Source organism: Microplitis mediator, chromosome 7, assembly GCF_029852145.1.
Source record: "Microplitis mediator isolate UGA2020A chromosome 7, iyMicMedi2.1, whole genome shotgun sequence".
In the NCBI taxonomy this organism is placed as follows: domain Eukaryota; kingdom Metazoa; phylum Arthropoda; class Insecta; order Hymenoptera; family Braconidae; genus Microplitis; species Microplitis mediator.
The window spans coordinates 23,263,756-23,279,771 of NC_079975.1; the positions used below are offsets into that span (position 1 = coordinate 23,263,756).

Here is a 16,016-nt window from a genome sequence, read left to right on the forward strand (position 1 = left end):
ATATCGATTGGGGTACGCATAGAGACGTAGATACAGACATAGCTGTGAATACGGAGGCGGACGTTAGTATGGATATTGATAATGAAATAGATTTGACCATGGATACAGAGACGGATGATCGGATGGATATTGATAGTGAAATAGATTTGAAAATGGATACGAAGACGGACGATAGGATGGATATCGATGATGAAATAGATTTCAACATGGATATGGAGACAGACGTTAGGATGGATATTGATAATGAAATGAATTTGAAGGTGGATACGAATATAAATAGTGGTAACCAAGGTTATACAATCTTATGCTCATCAACTTGGACGTTCATAAACAACAATGAAAAACATCAGATTTCATTTTTAGCTCCATCGAACTCTTTCGGTCTGTTCGTGTGTATGCAGTTACAACGAATTGAAGGATTCATAAAATTATAAACAATCGGCATTAGTTTTGAATCTTATGAAGAAGAATTCTATCTAATATAACTCTTCTAATATTTAAAATTTAATCATCCTAAACAAACAATTGCTGCCTAAGGATAGTTTTATAAATGAAAATAAATTCTTTTTCCCATCGCAATTGAACGCCAGTGTAGCTACAGTAGAAATTTCATATATTCGATAGCTTTGAAGAGGAATCAAAGCAACCGAAATAGTAAATAGCCGAAAACTTGACTAAGACATAAGTCACTCCTCATTTTGATTTTCCATTGTTCAAGCTGCTATAGAAATAAAATCTTCGAATAAAAGTACTTTTTATTCTACACTTGTCATTGTGCATTTTATGCCATAACATTCGTGTATATATTGTAGACGAATCATAATTATATATATTATAACCTGTGACTATATGATACGAATCATGTGGTAAATCAAAATTTGCAAATAATAATCCCTTAGTGTAATATTCATTAAATATTATTAATAATTCTTGTTCATCAAAATATGATTTGACGATTACACGAATTTGATTATTTTTATATTTAGCCATATATTTTTTTTGATAATATTGTGTTAAGCTAATATCTACTTTACGCCATATTTCAATATTGGCTGCAGATGACTGATTAGGAAAACGAATCTTTAAATTGAATACGCAAATCAATATAGAATCTAAATATTTACAAAATAATACAAAAGAAGATATTTGTTCATATTGATTAATGCCTAATGGCAAATCTACAAGATTATCAGCGATTGTTTCAATATCCATGCTAACTTTTGGCAATAAATTGTAAAGTTCAGTTATATTTGAATTTGATATTAAATGTAAATGTCCAGATTGAATAGAATATATACCATTTGGTGTAAATACCTCGTCTAATAATAATTCTAATTTATCAGATGATGATATTTCATTTAACATTGCAATTTTATCAAGGTACACTTTTTCAATCATATTTAACGCTAAGCATTTATTAGATGATGTCGCTTGATTATTATTGTTAGTTGTACTAGTAGTCTAGTCAACATGTGCCTTTTGGGTCAAAGTTTTTTATTCGCCTCGGAAAATTATGATCGAGGTGTCATTCGATTCGTCATCGCATCTAGAAACTTTTTGAAAAATTTGGAGTGGGGCGCGAAAAAATTACAAAAGTTATAAACAAATTAGTAAAAAAAAAAAAGGGGGTTTAGTTTTTTGCGAATATCTCAAAAAGTATTCAAAATTTTTGAAATGTGAAAAAAGATCCAAAAAGAGGAAGAAATTTCCTAAAAAAAAGTCCTACCTCCCCGAACTCTAGGACCAATATTTATAATTTTTATAGAGGGTTGAAAATACGGCCGAAAGCGGGAACTCTCGCTTGCGTAAGCTCCGCCCACTTCGGACCTTTAATAAATAAATATTATTTAAACCAATTAAATATGAAAATTAAGAAATGAAAAAAATTCAGGCACCTACAGAATCGATGAATGAACAATCGTCCGGCGATCAAAAATTTTTATCGTGATTTTTCAATTAGTTATCCATTAATTAATTAACAATTTTTTGTAGTATGAACATCAACATTAAAAGTGCAATAATTGTTAAACTATAAATCTGGAATTTTTTTCCATTCATGGAGCTATTTTCTAAAGGCTATAGAATAGATTCCCGTTGGAAAATTTAAAAAATTGTTAATTTTCACTTTGTTATTAACAATTTACTGAAGTAAAAAATTATCAACCTCGATTAAACATTGAAAAAAATATTTTTTTTATAATATTGCTATTGGTCCGTTTTCTTATGATCATAAGCCACTTAAAAATTTTTTTGAATCATTTTTATCCCGTATTGTTTAAAAAATTGTTATAAACAAATGCGTTGTTTATAACATAATCAAAAATTTTTTTTTCTTAACATAATCTTTGATGGAAATTATGATTTTTAAAAAAAAAACCGTTTCTTAAAAAAATTTTTTTATTACTTAAAAACGCATTTGTTAATTAACTAATTTTTTCTAACACTTGTTATGAAAATTAAGGAACCATTTTTTTTTAAAAAATCATAATTCTTCTTGCTCTTTGATGTCTGAAAAAAAAATTTTTTTTTCATTCAAATTTACATTGTTTATACAATAAACAATTTGTTATAAACAATTGAATTTTTAATTTATATTTTTTTTTTTACTCTAAAAAATAAAACAATAACAGCCCAATATCAACTTTTGTAAAAAAATAGATTTTTCAATTTTTTATTTAGTTTCTAGTTCTGTTGTATATTCAAACTTACCTTTCGCGCCTGCTTTTCTTTGTTTATTATTAATATTACTTATAAACTATTGCAGATACAACAAATTCATCAAGACTTTTTTTTTTCTAAATTAGCTACTTAACAAATTAATAACTAAAGTAAAGCTCTAACTTAATTAGTTATATAATTTTTTTGCAATTATTTATAAAAATTTAAGAAAAAAATTTTTTTTTGGTTTTTAAAATCAAAATATCTCATTAACTATAACAGATACGATAAAAGTTACTTATGTCTTTTTCATTATGTATTTTTTTCTTAAATATTTATAAATAATTGCAAAAAAATTATATAAATAATTAAGTTAGAGCTTTAATTTAGTTATTAATTTGTTGAGTAGCTAATTTAGAAAAAAAAAAAGTCTTGATGAATTTGTTGTATCTGCAATAGTTTATCAGTAATATTAATAATAAACAAAGAAAAGCAGGCGCGAAAGGTAAGTTTGAATATACAACAGAACTAGAAACTAAATAAAAAATTGAAAAATCTATTTTTTTACAAAAGTTGATATTGGGCTGTTATTGTTTTATTTTTAAGAGTAAAAAAAAAAATATATATTTAAAATTCAATTGTTTATAACAAATTGTTTATTGTATAAACAATGTAAATTTGAATGAAAAAAAAATTTTTTTTTCAGACATCAAAGAGCAAGAAGAATTATGATTTTTTAAAAAAAAATGGTTCCTTAATTTTCATAACAAGTGTTAGAAAAAATTAGTTAATTAACAAATGCGTTTTTAAGTAATAAAAAAATTTTTTTAAGAAACGGTTTTTTTTTTAAAAATCATAATTTCCATCAAAGATTATGTTAAGAAAAAAAAATTTTTGATTATGTTATAAACAACGCATTTGTTTATAACAATTTTTTAAACAATACGGGATAAAAATGATTCAAAAAAATTTTTAAGTGGCTTATGATCATAAGAAAACGGACCAATAGCAATATTATAAAAAAAATATTTTTTTCAATGTTTAATCGAGGTTGATAATTTTTTACTTCAGTAAATTGTTAATAACAAAGTGAAAATTAACAATTTTTTAAATTTTCCAACGGGAATCTATTCTATAGCCTTTAGAAAATAGCTCCATGAATGGAAAAAAATTCCAGATTTATAGTTTAACAATTATTGCACTTTTAATGTTGATGTTCATACTACAAAAAATTGTTAATTAATTAATGGATAACTAATTGAAAAATCACGATAAAAATTTTTGATCGCCGGACGATTGTTCATTCATCGATTCTGTAGGTGCCTGAATTTTTTTCATTTCTTAATTTTCATATTTAATTGGTTTAAATAATATTTATTTATTAAAGGTCCGAAGTGGGCGGAGCTTACGCAAGCGAGAGTTCCCGCTTTCGGCCGTATTTTCAACCCTCTATAAAAATTATAAATATTGGTCCTAGAGTTCGGGGAGGTAGGACTTTTTTTTAGGAAATTTCTTCCTCTTTTTGGATCTTTTTTCACATTTCAAAAATTTTGAATACTTTTTGAGATATTCGCAAAAAACTAAACCCCCTTTTTTTTTTTTACTAATTTGTTTATAACTTTTGTAATTTTTTCGCGCCCCACTCCAAATTTTTCAAAAAGTTTCTAGATGCGATGACGAATCGAATGACACCTCGATCATAATTTTCCGAGGCGAATAAAAAACTTTGACCTAAAAGGCACATGTTGACTAGACTAATGTGTTTCTTGTATTGTTCTACCGTAGTACAGTACTTCGAGAGTTCTATCCTTTTCCTTTCCTTATTGGTCTTTCCTTAGTTTCTCTCGTTCGTTCTACCCTTCTTCCTTCGCCTATCTGCCCCTCCTGTCTATTTTCCGCTTGCCAATCAGATGTCCAAATTTTCCGAAGACACCCCCAGCTGACCTTTTTCCCACCCACCCTTGGGGACTCTGACGTCACGATCGGGGACTCAGACTCAAGTTCGTTCTTTTTTTAAGAAATAGTTAGTTATCAACCATCAGTTGACCCGATCTGTCGAGATTCTTTTGAATTCTCTCCATTATCCAACATTATCATTTGTCGAGACTCGCCGAGTTCTCTCCGTACTAATTAAACCGTATTCTTACTTCGACTTATAACAACCAAGAATTATTGTTCGTTTAACTTGACCATTTTGTACAATTTAAGTTTATATCTAAATTTCATTATAATTACTTTTGTTTGTATTGTAAAATCTAACGGAAGTGCATTAAATTATACAATCATTAATAAGACATTAGTTTTGTTCTTATTAAATTTATCATGAATTTATTTAGACATTCCTTTTAGATTTAAATATTTTTTATGATAGAAAACACGCAACTCTGAGCGGGTACGAAATGACGCATGGTGGGAGTAACATTTCTCCTCCGCTTGTCTACAGCGCTCGGTTTCTCTCGGCTTCATTTGGTTTCCCGACACACCGATAGATAAAGTGCGTGTGTGCATCGCGCGCGAGGCGCTCTGGAAGGGGTAGAAATATCCCACGTTCTGGCAACACTGACCGTAGTTAGTATTGTTGACGGGAGGAAATAGTCTCGAAAAGTAAGGTTAGAAAAATGTAAAAAATTTTATACATTGCTATGTAATTGCAATATTACTCAACTATATTTATAATGAAACCAAACGTTGTTCTTACTTTGAATTTAAGTCTTTTGATATTTATTATTTAATAAATTAAAAATAAAAAATAACATAATTTTCAATTCCCGCTTAGGTGAAATTTTTCTCTTATAATACAGCCCTGACACATTTGCTTCACGCTCTTTCTAATTCTATCGGGCTCCGCCAGACCGAAGAGTGGGGTTTCAAGGTCAGACTCTAAAGGGTTAAAGACTCCTTCAAAAATACGTCGTAAAGCAATCATTCTGACTTGAATGCTGTCTGGGTCGAGAACCGATCGACTGCCTCTACCCCCTCAAAATAGCATGCATACAACAATACTGAAGATATAAGCCGGATATATACCATTTCGCCGGGATATATATTTTTTCCATGTGGGATACTGTCTTCGAACTCTATGAGATTCTTCGGATTCTATGAGATTTTCTAAACAGGATCCTGACACATAATATTTGTTTATAAAAACAGGAAAAATTTCATTAAATGTAAAAGTACTTATGAAACTAATTTTTTTTTTCATATAGTGTAAAAATAATTAATGTAAAATTATTTATTTATTGTGGTCTAAATGTAAATAAATTAATGACTTATTTTCGAATGTTCAATTCGTTGCCGTAAATTATGGCAATTTCTATCGATAATCTCATATCCATTATAATTAATTAAATAACAAATCACAGTTTAATTATTTAATCATAATTTTTGACAATTAATGTTTAGTAATTGCGGTAATTTATGATTTATCAATTATTTGTGTAATTTGAACTAGTATAAATTAATCTAACAATTAATTTTTATTATTTAAATTAATTAGATTTTTATAAAAAAAAAAAAAAAAAAATGTATATTAATTTATTTTAATTTGTCTTTCTAGTACTTGATGAAGTCGGGAAACCGACGAAACGTTGTACGAAAATTAAAAACAAACATTAAATAATAACAAGAAAATATTTATCCAATAAAACTGTGATTTGTTATTTAAATAATAAAAATATTGTAATCAAATTTGACAGTGTAACATCGACACGGATTGCTGTTCTGAAAAATGTTTATATATTGATATAAATGATATTGAAAGATTTGGATTTTGCATTCCTGTGAAAAATAATGAAAGAGACGAAAAAATCAAGAATGAGCCATCCTGTCTTTCAAATGGAATTTCAGTACGTATGTAAGGGAGGGGGTGGGGTTTAACAAAAAAGTTTAACCAAAGAAATCAAATTAATCCTCAATTATATTTGTAAAAGTGATTTTGGAATGTTTGAAAAACATTATAAAAAAAATTTTTTTTATTTTATAAAATTTTGGGGGTACCCCGTTTTGTCCCCGCCCCCTATATATATGTATATATATTAGGGTGTCCCAAAATAAAAAAATATTTTTTTTTTTAACGTCTTATGGGCTCAAAAGTTACTTCATATTATAAAAAGAATCCTCACAAAATTTCAGCCAGATATCTTTAAAATTGAGCTATCACAAAGGGGGGTCCCCTTTCCCATTTAAAACACACGCGAAAATTTTTCATTTTAGTTTTTTGTTATAAAGATTATGAAAAAATTTTTTTTTTCAGTTTTGTCTAGTATGATTTTGTAGGAAATTAAATTCTCTACAAAAAAGTGCTGGTGCATTATGTATGTCAAACGAACTGGGAAAAAGTTACGGGGCTTCGAAAATCAACAAAAATTTAGTTTAATCAGTGTTCAATTTTTTTTTATTATTTTTCATTTTTATTGCATCGAAAATTTTTTTTTCAAATTTTAACGACCACGCTCTTGTAGGAAATTAAATTTCCTTCAAAAAGTATCTGATATCATATATACGTCAAATGAATGAGAAAAAAGTTACAAGGCTTTAAATGTCAACGAAAAATGAAGTTCACTTTCCGTTGACATTTTAGTTCAAAAAATTAATATGTTTTGAACTTCACTTTACGTTGACATTTAAAGCCCTGTAACTTTTTTCTCATTCATTTGACGTATATATGATATCAGATACTTTTTGAAGGAAATTTAATTTCCTACAAAAGCGTGGTCGTTAAAATTTGAAAAAAAAATTTTTGATGCAATAAAAATGAAAAATAATAAAAAAAAATTGAACACTGATTAAACTAAATTTTTGTTGATTTTCGAAGCTCCGTAACTTTTTCCCAGTTCGTTTGACATACATAATGTACCAGCACTTTTTTGTAGAGAATTTAATTTCCTACAAAATCATACTAGGCAAAACTGAAAAAAAAATTTTTTTCATAGTCTTTATAACGAAAAACTAAAATGAAAAATTTTCGCGTGTGTTTTAAATGGGAAAGGGGACCCCCCTTTGTGATAGCTCAATTTTAAAGATATCTGGCTGAAATTTTGTGAGGATTCTTTTTATAATATGAAGTAACTTTTGAGCCCATAAGACGTTAAAAAAAAATATTTTTTTATTTTGGGACACCCTAATATATATATTTTTTTATTTATATTAACTTTGTTTTTATTATTACTTTTAGTGTCTGGATCATAGTGATTGCTGTTCTCGCAGATGTGTAAATCTCGGTTTAACAACAATGCGTTTGTGTGCTGCTCGACATTAAAGAAAACATTTTTTAATCACATAAAATAACATATCATAATATTTAAGATTATGTGTATAAATATTTTAATATTTGTGTAAACAATGCAAGAGTAAATATATATGGTACACGGAGAGAATTTAATGATACTATCTACAATACAAAATTTTTTATTTTAATTATCTGAAATGGTAGTAAAATTTTTCAGTGGTTATAGTAATTAGTTTTACCATTGAAAATGATAACAGTAATAAATGATAGTGGTGACGATTACTATTGAAGATGTTAATTCTAACTATTAAAGATTATATGTGTTACAACCGAAGATGGTAACTGTTACCATTCAAAGTTGTAAAAATTCTTGAACAAAAAATAGGATAAATTGATCATAGGATATTCATAACATGCATATGCATGTGTGTGTGTGTGTGTGTGTGTGCATGTGTGGAACGTATGTGGGTGTGTGTGTGTGAAATTAATCATTCAAGTGATGGTGCCAGCAGAAGCATAATAATGTTAAAATGTGTTCTTTTTTTCTTTTTGTGACATCGGCCTCCGTGGCGCAATGGCTAGCGCGTTCGGCTGTTAACCGAAAGGTTGGTGGTTCGAGCCCACCCGGGGGCGATTCTTTTGCGAATGTAAAACAAAAAAGTTCACTAGGGATGACTTATTTTTTCTTTTATTAATAGCCAAAAAATAAACAATAATGTCATAATCATTTTAATAATTTTTCTTTGAGTAATCGTCATGGTACGTAGTGATGTAATAAAGATTAATTAATAGTCACCAGGAGTTTAGTATAATTTAATAAAGCAATAATAATAATCGTGCATTTTTTTCCAGCACCGTACTGAGTCGAGTGCAGAACAGTAACCAGTCGGGTTCTAATCTTTCCGTGTAAAATTTGAATATTTTTGGTGGCCAACAATACAATGAGTCGACTGAAAAATTCATAAAAAAAATTTTAGGAAACTCAACAAAAATTTTTTATCCAATTTTTGGTCTGTTTTTCCCTCCTGGCCCCATTTTTCCCTCCTTTCGCCTAATAATTATGATGAGAAGATAAAACATGAATTTTTATCAATTAGACACGTTTAGTTTCAATGATATATATTCTTAATGATATCAATTAATATCATTTAGTGACTCGTGTTAAGTACTGCTTCAAATAGATAAATTTTATAATAGAGACACGCTCATAGAAATTACATTTTTTAATATACACAGCAAAGAAAAAAAAAACACGAAAAACTAAATAATTATTTATCATGTTGGCAATTTATTTTTTTGTTAGCTGTTTAATTAGTGTATCTTTTAATGCACAAGCTGAAATAATTAAAGATCATCAGTGCCTGGAAAATGGAAATCGTGTACGTATTTTATTTTACGATAATTTAAACACATGAATCGTTTATTTGAGAAACCCCATAAGTCAAGAAAACAAAATTTTTCAGGAAACACATAAAACATTTTTTTGGAAAAAATTGACATTAAAATAATAAATAAATAATTGAATACAATAATGTTAGCGTCTCTGCAAAATATTCCAACAAGAAAAATTTAATTTTTTAACTGAAACTACTTAAAAAAATTATCTAAGTTTATTGACTTATGGGGGTTCTCAACCAAACGGAAAATAAAAGTTATAAAATCATTGTTTTTTTAAATGTTTCCACTCAAATCATTTATTACACTGATAAAATGAAGTATTAAATATGTATTTGAACTCTGAAACTCAGAAATTACTAAAAATTATAATTAATTTAAACATTTTGATTAGTCATATAACAGTCAACAATAAAACAACATTTGAAATTAATTTCCCAAAAAAGCGCGAATTTTAAATAAAAAAAAAAAAAAAATGATTTCTGTAAAACTAAAACTGCATATGTTGATTTGAGTCATTGACTTATGGGGTTTCTCAATTAAATGAAATTGCTGTCACCCCGTTAATTTTTTTTTGAACGGTGATTTGATGCATATTTTGATTGATTTCTATGGAGGGACATCCAAAGAACCCAAAAATGCAAAAAACCCAATTTCTTAAAAAACATGACTTATGGGGTTTCTCAAATAAACGATTCACATATATAATAAAATAATATAGTTTACACTCTTTGATTAAAACAAAAATAACTAACAGCAATAATAGAAGAATTTGTGCATAATAAATATATATTATTTAAGAAACGAAGAGAATTTTAAAATATTATGTTCGGTAGAGTGATTCATTTCCGCAAAAGTTTTTTTTTTAAGTGCTCAAGCAAAATCTCAATCTATATCGAAGAAAAAAAAATTCTCACCAAATATGAGCTCTTAATTCCAATGCTAAGTACTTGCCATTTGATTTCAAAGATTTCCCATTTAAAATACACGTAAATTAAATTACTTTTTTTTTAACTTTCTAATACTCAGCTACGTTTCATGATATCAAGGCGGTTTTGGTCGCAAATTGTAGGGCATTTGGTGTTCTTCAAAAGTGCCCATAGTTACTTAGCTGTAATTTCAGCTGTTTTACTTGTCTCCGTTGCGGAACTCATTTTTCCTATGAAATTGACCTTTTATTGGCTTGCAGAACGTAAACCAATAAAAGTACACTAAAAATATTGGTAGAAATTTTAGAGGAAATTTTATTCCCTTCAAAAAAAGTCCTATGAGTCAAGTCGCTAAAGTCAATAGTTTCTGAGTTATAGTAATTTTAATAATTTGAAAAATATAATATAAAAAAAAAAATTATAATTGATATTTTATTTTTAAAATTATTAAAATGATTATAACTCGGAAACTATGGACTTTAGCGACTTGACTCATAGGACTTTTTTTGAAGGGAATAAAATTTCCTATAAAATTTTTCATTAATGTTTTTAGTGTACTTTTATTGGTTTACGTTCTGCAAGCCAATAAAAGGTCAATTTCATAGAAAAAATGAGTTCCGCAACGGAGACAAGTAAAACAGCTGGAATTACAGCTAAGTAACTTTGGGCACTTTCGAAGGACACCAAATGCCCTACAATTTGCGACCAAAACCGCCTTGATATCATGAAACGCAGCTGAGTATTAGAAAGTTAAAAAAAAAGTAATTTAATTTACGTGTATTTTAAATGGGAAATCTTTGAAATCAAATGGCAAGTACTTAGCATTGGAATTAAGAGCTCATATTTGGTGAGAATTTTTTTTTCCGATATAGATTGAGATTTCGCTTGAGCACTTAAAAAAAAAAACTTTTGCGGAAATGAATCACCCTAATGTTCACTCATTATCAGTATGATATTTAGAGATCAATGTGTTATTGAATTTCTAATGAAATAATGTATTATAATTTTTTTTTATTTCAGTGTTATAAACATCACGATTGCTGCTCTAATAATTGTTCTTCGTTTAAATTTAAGAACAGTACTTATTTTCTTTGTGCTCTTTCTACTGAGCCCACTATGAAGAAAGAAAAAATAACTACGAAACAGTTTTGTCTGCCTGGTGGGCACAATGTACGTATATATATAGGGTAGAAGTACCATTTGTGGCTACTGCTTCATTTTTGGACATTTAATACTTTATCTTAATTGATGAAAAAGTATAAAATAAAATTTCCATTTTAATAGTGAGATAAAAGGATTTTTGAACACATGTTAAAAATTAATTGTCATTGGATCTTTTAAAAATTGTTTTAAATTAATTTTTCAAGTGTCCAAAACTGGCCTCAAAATGACCAACAACTGTACCTCTACCCTATTACACGATAGAGAGAAAGAAAAATATTATAGTTATTTCTATTATTTTAGTGTCAAACACACTCTGATTGTTGTTCTCAAATGTGTAAAAATATCGGCTTAACAACAATGCGATTGTGCACTGGAGGTCACTAAGGTAAAATGTCCGGAAGACCAAATTTAGTTCTGCTTCGTTTAACAAGTTATTGATTAATTATATGTATTATAATTCAAAATTTATAATAAAAAAATGATTGTTAGAATAAACTGGAGTTAATCATTCAAAATTAAAGCACTCTCTTAAATATGAAATAGTGAAATTAGTGACTATTCACTATTTGCTAGTGAAAATTATATTGCTAATTCAAATAGTGGTATACTTTGCACTAGCAATAAGTGACTATTCACTGCCAAATAGTGATTTTCACTAATTCGTTTTTAGAGAGCAAACCCTGGTGAAAATTTTTCTGAATTTTCTCTTAAAAACTCAGTTCTACAGTTCTAAAGACTTTTTCAGAGTTTTTCAGAGGAAAGTGCGAAAAATTTCCACCAGGGAATAAATCATTTATTATTTATAAAGATGTGTTTATTTAAAAAAAAAATCTGGAAAACAGTTGACCCTCTGTGGGTCAGCCCCAAAACTTCCCGCTATTTTCGAGCTCCTTTAGTTCATCTGCAAGCATCTATCGTGCATACAAAAGTTTTCAAAAAAAAAACATTATTTAGAAAATCTCATAGAATCCAATAGATTCTCATATATTCCTATAGAGATTTTATAAGAATGAATGAGTTCTGTGAGAAGTGCTATAGTTAAGTAATTTTAATAATTTAAAAAATATAATATATAAAAAAAATTATAATTGATATTTTATTTTTCAAATTATTAAAATGATTACAACTCGGAAACTATGGACTTTAGCGACTTGACTCATAGGACTTTTTTTGAAGGGAATAAAATTTCCTATAAAATTTCTCTCAACTTTTTTAGTATGCTTTCATTGGTTTACGTTCTGCAAGCCAATAAAGGTCAATTTCGTAGGAAAAATGAGTTCCGCAACGGAAACAAGTGAAACAGCTGGAATTACAGCTAAGTAACTATGGGCACTTTTGAAGAACACCAAATGCCTTACAATTTGCGACCAAAACCGCGTTGATATCATGAAACGCAGCTGAGTATTAGAAAGTTAAAAAAAAAGTAATTTAATTTACGTGTATTTTAAATGGGAAATCTTTGAAATCAAATGGCAAGTACTTAGCATTGGAATTAAGAGTTCATATTTGGTGAGAATTTTTTTTTCCGATGTAGATTGAGATTTTGCTTGAGCACTTAAAAAAAAAACACCTTTGCGGAAATGAATCACCCTAGTGCTCATATCCATGCATTTCAGTCCGAAATAAATGGGCTTGCGCACATTTACCCACAGCGCACACTTGCCCCACATGCCTCTAACATTTTTTCAAAATTTTTGCTGAAATTTTTTTAATACCATCGTCAGTATATAATTTATTATCCGTCATAAGCATTCAGTTTGCGCATAAGTTTATTATTTCTGTAGCCAACTGTTGCTTATAATCAATAATTGTGAGCTTCCAAACTGCTTCCAACAATCCACTTTTATTGTTGGTTACCTTGGTCATACAATATAATTAATAATTAACGCCTATAAGCAGTAGCAATTAAAGAACATAATTATTTTTTTCAAATAATTTCAAATTATCAATCAAATTTTCTAACTGATAAGATTACTAACATATCATTATAAGATAACTAATATATCATTAGATTGCATTTATTTCATCATTTGCATCTGCATGATTTACAAAAGTCTATAAATTTCATATTCATTTTTAGTTTTGAAAAAGAGGTGGGAAAAATTTCGTTCTTTATTCCTTTAATTTTATCAAAAGACAAAACATAAATTATCAATTTCATTGTGATTTGCTTGCACTCTACTAAACTTAATGATTTTTTGAAGAGTATAGTCATCAGCGGTAACTAAACTTATCAATACTTTTGTTCTGAGCGTACAGATTTAGACCTTATCTCAGAATTAATAACATGAATAAATATATATTTATTCTTTAATCAATATTGATAAAAAGATCATTTGTTTTTTAGATTATTAACACCTGATTGATTGTTGTGAATCACTCAAGTCATCAGGAATAATGAGTATTCATCTACTATGCATTTATTTATTACGTTTTTGTGTCACTAAGCACAATTTCTAAAGAATAACGATAATATCCCATTTCAGTAGTATTTTGATAAATTTTTTAATTGAAATTACAGTAATTAAAAGTGATGATGCCAGCAGAAGTATAATAATGTTGAAATGTGTTCTTTTTTACTTTTTTTGTCATCGGCCTCCGTGGCGCAATGGCTAGCGCGTTCGGCTGTTAACCGAAAGGTTGGTGGTTCGAGCCCACCCGGGGGCGATTTTTTTTTGTCATTCAAAAAATGATTATATTGAAAATGAAATATTACTGATTATAAATTTTTTTTTTGCTTCTTAATTACAACGGCCTCCGTGGCGCAATGGCTAGCGCGTTCGGCTGTTAACCGAAAGGTTGGTGGTTCGAGCCCACCCGGGGGCGATTCTTTTGCGGACAAAAACAAAAAAGTGTTTTATTTAATATAAGCTATTAATTTTTTTTTACCAACGTAATTAACGTCTACGTCCGATCTAGAAAAAGCATTCGATTCTGTGTGATTCAATGGGCTCATATTCAAAATTATAAAAACAAATTGATCAAACCGGCTAATCTTACTTATATGCGACACGCTCTGGTGGAAATATTTTTAGGAATTTGCTCTTAAAAAATTAGTTCTACAGTTCTAAAGACTTTTTCAGAGTTTTTCAGAGAAAAGTCCGAAAAATTTCCACTAGGGCGATACACAAAAAAAAAACATTCGTCATTTAGAACGGACATAATATAATATATCGGGTAAAATTTTCAATATCAAAGAAGGTCTGCAGCAATATAATGTAAACTCATTAATATTAGTCAATATATATTTGATCCAGGTTTTTATAAATTTATACAAAAGTACACTTAAAGTTAAGAAAATTATTAAAAGTTTTAATATATATTTTCTTGTGAGAATTCAGTCGTTAGTGAAAAAAATTTTTTGAATATTCAGGTGTATTTAGAGATTAAAATTCAAAACATAAATAGTAAAACTAATAAAAATATTCAATTTGGATCTTTTAAAACTTGGAACCTATATTATTACATTTTATATTGTTTTGTTCAGAATAACCATTTGTATTTGAACATGTTTCAAAGTATTAAGAAATCAGAAAAAGACAGTGGAATATTTACCAAATAAAATAAATACATTTCACAATGTTTTTTAGCCGCAATTTATTGTAAAACTTTTTTTCCAGTCTGTTAGTCATCAGTTGGGTAATTATAGGTGTGTAATATGTAATGAAGGTCGCGATCGTCGCGGCTGCGTTAATGTAAAGCTCGATTTATTTTTAATAAAAATTGCAAAATACGCTAGCAGATAATAAATAACATAAATTTATTCAACAGATAATTAATACATAAAATGTTTAACAAAAAAAATATGTAGGGGAGGGTGGGGCAGAGCGGCCCCCCTAAGCCAATTATTATTTTTTGTGGCTTTCAACCATAAGATCACTTTACTTTTGTCCTATTTCGAACAAATTTATGGACATTTTGCCAAAATTCTGAAAAAAAAAAATTTTTTTTGTGGGGCAAAGCGGCCCCCCTTCAAAAAGTGATAAAAAAAATTTTTTTTTTCGTTTTTTTTTTTTTTTAAATTGTTTTCATCATTAAGAATGTATTTCTTTCTCTTGACAACTATTTTTTAAAGCGTAAAAAATCGTTCACTCTCGATTACCTTAATTACTAATTGTTATTTAATTAAAAAAAAAATCAATTCTATAGTTTTACTTTATTTCAAAAATTTATCAACTAAAAAAAAAAATTTAATTTTTATAAATTTTTAGTGACCAAATTTGCCTCTTACATAGAGAAACGGCCGAAAAATATGAAAAAATAATTTTTTCGGAAGTTTCGGCTGGTCCATTTTGCCCCAGGTGTTATGCGTAGGGCTAGAAATGTGGAATAATAATAATTTTTTTTTAATTTGACGATAAAAATATGAAAAAATCACTTTTTCAAAATTTTGGGCTTGTCCATTTTGCCCCAAATATCGTGCGTAGGGGTAAAAATGCGCAAACATATCGGATTTATAGTAATTAGTGAAAAAAAAAAAAAAATTTTTTTTTGGTCAAAATTTCAGGGGGGCCGCTCTGCCCCCCTCCCCTATCTATATTAAGATTTCAATTCTCGAGAATAAAGAAAACTTTGTCTAAACCATATCCATGCGGTAAAATTAATTGATATCACTAAATTTGGTACCGCTGGAAAGATTTTGA

At 28.3% G+C, this 16,016-nt stretch overlaps 2 long non-coding RNA genes and 3 other non-coding genes across 6 annotated transcripts; all 5 read left to right on the forward strand.

The window, feature by feature from the left end:
• The first annotated feature begins 4,778 nt into the window (after window positions 1–4,778).
• LOC130671339 (uncharacterized) lies at window positions 4,779–8,038 on the forward strand. Of its 2 annotated transcripts, none has more exons than XR_008990505.1 (4): window positions 4,779–5,267; window positions 5,435–5,831; window positions 6,354–6,503; window positions 7,832–8,038. It is a non-coding gene; the product is annotated as an uncharacterized LOC130671339 (long non-coding RNA). The 2 variants fall into 2 exon arrangements; XR_008990506.1 differs by having other exon boundaries at window positions 5,435–5,825.
• A 407-nt stretch (window positions 8,039–8,445) lies between these two features.
• Window positions 8,446–8,518, forward strand: Trnan-guu (transfer RNA asparagine (anticodon GUU)). Its single transcript has one exon. It is a non-coding gene; the product is annotated as a tRNA-Asn (tRNA).
• A 5-nt stretch (window positions 8,519–8,523) lies between these two features.
• Window positions 8,524–11,802, forward strand: LOC130671538 (uncharacterized). Its single transcript, XR_008990533.1, has 3 exons — window positions 8,524–9,264; window positions 11,230–11,379; window positions 11,674–11,802. It is a non-coding gene; the product is annotated as an uncharacterized LOC130671538 (long non-coding RNA).
• A 2,165-nt stretch (window positions 11,803–13,967) lies between these two features.
• Window positions 13,968–14,040, forward strand: Trnan-guu (transfer RNA asparagine (anticodon GUU)). Its single transcript has one exon. It is a non-coding gene; the product is annotated as a tRNA-Asn (tRNA).
• An 86-nt stretch (window positions 14,041–14,126) lies between these two features.
• Window positions 14,127–14,199, forward strand: Trnan-guu (transfer RNA asparagine (anticodon GUU)). Its single transcript has one exon. It is a non-coding gene; the product is annotated as a tRNA-Asn (tRNA).
• The last annotated feature ends 1,817 nt before the right edge of the window (window positions 14,200–16,016 follow it).